Genomic DNA, 5,802 nt, shown 5'->3' with positions numbered 1-5,802 from the left:
ATCTGTCAGCATGGAATGATACCTCTTCCTCCTCATGTCCTCATCCATAGCATACTGTGGGATCAACAGTGCTCGTTCCCGAAACTTGGCGGTGATCTCCACCATAGTTTTCGGTGGTTTGCTGGAGCTCCTGGAACTCCCTCGCTAACCGTTGCACCTCAATAGGTGGTGGAAACTCCAGATCAAAGCGTCTAACAAACTCTGTCCATGTCATCTCAGCCACATCGGCTGCTCCCACCTGGCTAGTCACCTCCTCCCACCAATCCCTGGCTCGGTCCCGCAACATGCACGAGGAAAACCCCACCTTTGCCGCATCAGGGCAAAAGCTCGTGCGTTGGGCATTCTCTATGTATGCCACCCAGTGTCGACTAGCGATGGGGTCCCTGACCCCAAAGAACTCAGGCGCTCCGCACGCCTTGAACTACCGGAACGAGGGAGTTTGGGCCCCGACCTGGCCCACAACAATCTCGGCTCGGAAAGACCTGAGCCGCTACTCCATGATCTCCATCATCCCTTCCTTGACTGTCCCAAAAATCACTGAGGTAGCATCAAGGATGCCCCTCATAACCTCGTCTGCAATAAGCTCGCGCAGCCTCTCATCCATGGGCTCGGTACTGTCGCCCGACCCAGATCCGAATCCCGATCCTGATCCCTCTGCTCCATGTCGTGTCACCACCATCCTGATCTGAAATACCTTAACACAGAATGATCAAGATATCCAAAAAGGGAATCCTCCCACACCGGTTCTCCTTAGGGCTTCCAGATCTAACATTAGTTCGGGTACAGGTCATGTGCTTTCAGTAGTACGGGCCCAATACTACCTTCCACACCTACCTATACCTTTCCTAAAGCTCCACCTTATAACTCTAATTCGTCTCGGAACAACACATAATTCCCAGACTACCGCATACTCAAATCCTAGGCTATCCTAAGATTTGTTCAATCCCATCAAATCAGAACTCAAATGAATCATATAGGTTCCCTTATGTATGCAAATTATACACAGAACAAGATCAAATAGACTTTCGAATAACAGACTCTACCCTAGGACCACAACCAGACGAGGAACAGGAAATAAGGCCAAATCAATCATTCTAAGGCTATAAGATCCTAAACGTGCACAATTTTTATAGCATACACATAGCAAAATCCATCTGACTATCATAATCCAAATATCAGTATAACATGGATAACATATTAGGAAACTACTTACTTGAGCTCGTCCGATCACGCGCATTGCACTCCCCCCTTTTTTCATTTTAATAAATTTTTGACTTTTTGATTTTTGAAAACAATTTTACCATTTCCTTAGTTTGAGTCCTGACACACCCGAGAGTGTGCCCGAATCCCTCAAACCAAGGCTCTGATACCAACGTGTAACGAACCAAATTTCCAAATAAATTTTTTCATTTTTAAATAATCAAAACATTCCCATAAAATATAAAATCTCAATGAAAATAGTTTTCAAAATCTATAACATAAACATTTTATTTCAAATATCAGAGTGTCCCCATATAAAATGCAGGAGAGTGCATGCCGCGCCATTAAACCTTGCCCTTTCCCTTAGGCTCTGAAGTACCTGAAACTATCAACAAATTGTAAGCCAATGCTTAGTGAGTTCCCCAGAGCATACCCCACACAATCCACATAATCATATAATCCATATTAGCTATATAAGCTACATAAAACACATAAGCCATGCATACTAACATATAAGGATGTTGTGGGCTCCCCCCAAGGTCTTATACCTACATGTCATGGGCTCCCCCATGGTCTTTACCTAGGATACAATGGGCTCCCCCACATGGTCTGATATCCGCCTTCCACGGGCTCCCCCCGGGGTCTTCCATGAAAATATCACAAAGTCTACTAGCATACCATATATCACATAAATAACTATCATATTAAATAACTCATATATAAACATATAGGGATGTCGTGGACTCCCCCTAGGGTCCTACTCCTATGTGTCATTGGCTCCCCCACATGGTCTCAACTACTTGTCATGGGCTCCCCCACATGGTCTTTACCTGGAATGTCATGGGCTCCCCCACATGGTCTTGTATCCAACTGCCACGGGCTCCCCCCAGGTCTTCACATATCTAGTCAATAAGTACTAGCACATTCTCATATTCATGCATACTAGACATATCAGTATTGACTCCACAATGAACACTACAACTAACTAAATGGGTTGGCCTTATTTGGTGAGGAGACTCACCTCTGTCTGCTGAATCCGAAAGTTGCTCTCCTAACAGTCCGTAACCACCCGTGTTGAACAATAATATCATTAACCCAAAGTTAGGGTTGAATATAATCTAATTCAAGAACCCAAGCCCCAATTCCTTTCATAATATCCCAAAAGTCTTCCATTGCTAATGGGCCCAAAGTCCATGTCCAAAATCATTAATGGGCCTCATGGACCAATAAGGCCCAACCATAGCAACCATGGCCCAAAAAAGATAAATTGGCCCACTAACTCAAAACATGACCAGACCCAATGACTGATTAAGGCCCAAAGGGCTTACAAGCCCAAAACAAGTCCAAGCTCATCCGAGTGCGTACGCCTTGCGTACCACTCCTTTATGCTCAGCGTACTGAGTCCCTGAGTTGTATGCGCTACATACGCTATACTACGCCCATCGTACAAGCAGATTGAGCAACTTCTTCCATTAAGTGCTTAATACTTGATTTTCTAATGTCTAACTTTAGATCTGAGTCCATTAAGACGTCCTAAGGCATAAAGTTGGAAACTTTATGCCTTTGCATGTTCCATATGCTCCCAACAACCCATTAAGACCTTTCCAAGAATCTTAATACATGTATGAGGTAAAAACACCCATCAAGACACCTTTTTTATGGCATGAATGAGTCAAGGGACCTTAGATCTACTCTTCCTAAGCTCTGGAGTTGCTCTAACTCTCTAGAGATGATCCATGAACACAAAAAGGGACCATATAGAAAACCCTAGCTCTAGAAATGATAATGATGACCAAAGTGAAAGCTTTTTACCTCCTCAAGCTTCCTAAGCTGCTGTAAATGCAAGATCCATAAGTCCTTCCTCGTTCAAGCTTGTTTCCTCCTCTTCCTTGAAGCGAACACACCAAAAGGATGGTGTTTAAACACTCACAATCTCAAGAACACACACTCTAATGGTTTTAGGGTTTTAGGGACGTTTGAGGGTGAAGGAGGCTAGTTAGGGTAAGGCTCAAATGAGATAAGGATGCTTATATAGGTCTTAAGTTCGAAAATTAGGGTTTGGTTCTCTCTTCGCGTATGTAAGACTCCTTTGCGATCCTTCCTCCATGGTACGCTAAGCGTACTCTTAGGTACGCCTAGTGTACTAAAAGGGACCATTTTTGCCAACTAAATCATTTCAAGGGTTCCAAGGGTAATACCTGATTTGGAGTGTTACATTGCATGCCCCACATAAGCCCAAACTCCAAAAATGGCATTCTACTTCCATGAAAGTGTCCATAACTCTTGCATGAACCCATTAAGACCTTCAAGATGGCAACTTTCTGTCTTAGGGACTCAAATAGCACCAAGGGTGGCAACCCTAAGCCTAGGAATAAGATTTGAAACATAAAGCTCCATTCTTGGGACTTAAAACGTCTAAAAACTCAACATAAGATCTCTAAGCACTCATAGATCAAGTTCATGACTTTATACCTTGAAAAGGTTTGAAATTAAGCAACAATCCCAGATCTACAACTTCTCCTTTGCACCACCAACTTGCCTTGACCTTTACTTCCTTGGAGAATGGATCCAAAACACCAAAATGCTCTCAAAAGGCCTTCTAAGCTCCAATATCACTCAAGTATGGATTAGGATTTCGTAGTAGCTGTTTTAGGGTGAGCGGGAGGCTGGTTTTGAGGCATAATGTTCCTTATATAGTGCCATACCCTAAAATTTAGGGTTTTAGTCTGAAGGGAGTACGCCCCGCTTACCTCATAGTACGCCCGACGTACTCACAAACCACCCACGACTTATTTAACATTATAGGTTGGGCGTAACCCAGCTTACGTTGGGCATTCCCAGCCGGACACGTGCATGCATCCCTTGCATGCATGGGAATTTTCTGCCAAACATCTCCATTAGGGGTTAAATCTGCCAAAACCCTCAAAGTGTTATAACATCCTTATCTGAGGTCCGTTTTCAACGAATCTTATATTCACGAAAAGGTGGCGAGAAGCTCTACGCTCCTAATAACACACCCAAGCCTTAAAACCTTCCGAATAGAACCCATGACCCATAAGAGACCGAAACATCAGATTACTATTATACCCTTGGCTTTCGAAGATACAATCAAACACTTGGATCACGTATACCCTAACACCCACATCTGAAATAGGCTAAATCCATCCTTTCCCAAGGCCCTAAACCTCATGACATCTGATCATTGGGCCGCATCCCCTAGCAACGAAGCACTTCCAAAACCGGGTGTTACATATACTCCGCCTAGGAGTATACTGGCCTGACGTGTACATCGACGCCGCAGCCCTAACCAAGAAATGCAAAGAATGCCAGGCATTCGCCCCTTTCCAAAATCAACCGACCATGCCATTGACCAGCATCACCAGCCCCTGGCCCTTCCACCAATGGGGATCGACATAGTAGGACCATTCCCACCAGCGCCAGGGGGTGTGAAATTCTTGTTAGTGGTTGTGGATTATTTTTCTAAGTGGATAGAGGCAGAACCGCTGGCCACCGTCACGAGAAAGCAAATGATAAAGTGGATGACCAAAAATATCTTGGCTCATTTTGGCACCCCCAAAATTCTCATAAGCGATAACGGCACACAATTAGAAGGAAGTCCCTTCAAAGAGTGGTGCAAATACAAGAAAATTCACCGCCGGTTCACGTCAGTGGCGCACCCTCAGGCCAATGGAAAAACTGAGATATCAAACAAAACCATAGTTAATGGTTTGAAGAAAAGGTTACTCAAATCAAAGTATGCTTGGGCGGATGAGCTCCCGACAGTGTTGTGGTCATATCGTACCACTGCAAGGTCAAGTACGGGAGAAAAGCCATTCAGCCTAACCTATGGGACGAAAGTTATTCTCTCATTGGAGATAGTGGCTGGCTCACTGAGAACAGAGAGTTTCTAGGAAACATCCAATGAAGAAGGACGACGCCAGGACTTGGACATGCTCGATGAGAAACGCGACGCTGCACAGATGCGCCAAGCATTGTACAAATCACGCACGAGAACTATTACAACCGCCAAGTTCGGGTCAAGAATTTTAAAGTTGGAGAATGGGTGATAAGGAAGAATGATTCCAGCCATGCTGAGCCATTGGGTAAACTTAGTTTCACTTGGGAGGGACCATACAAAATCGTGGAAGCCCATAAGAATGGCGCTTATGTATTAGAAGCCCGGGATGGACGTGTAATCCCAAGAACTTGGAATGCGCAGAGCCTGCTCCATTTCTGTTCTTAAAACGAGTGTCAAAAGCAAATAGAATGCTAGCAAAGGCACTGTGTATTAGTTTTGGAATGTAAATTTAACCAGCAAAAATTACTTTAACACTTCCAATCTTATAACACTCCAACAATAAGATTAGAAAAAAGGGCAATTCAGATGCTCCTTATTTTCAAGCTTGAAAAGTAAAATAAAGAGGTTGTGTACATTTACCATGTGACAACAAGGACTAATCATCCAACGTCACATGAGCGAAATCGATTCAAGGAGGCAGCAAGGGGTTTGTATAAAAAAGGTTCATAACCTTTCTCCTAAAACATGTTCATCAATCACATTATAGAAAATAACAAACGTACAAAGGAACATGTGACATAAGT

The sequence above is a fragment of the Lactuca virosa genome, chromosome 8, assembly GCF_052849685.1.
Source record: "Lactuca virosa cultivar CGN04683 chromosome 8, Lactuca_virosa_CGN04683_v6, whole genome shotgun sequence".
NCBI classification, from domain to species: domain Eukaryota; kingdom Viridiplantae; phylum Streptophyta; class Magnoliopsida; order Asterales; family Asteraceae; genus Lactuca; species Lactuca virosa.
Note: the sequence above shows the minus strand (reverse complement) of the source record.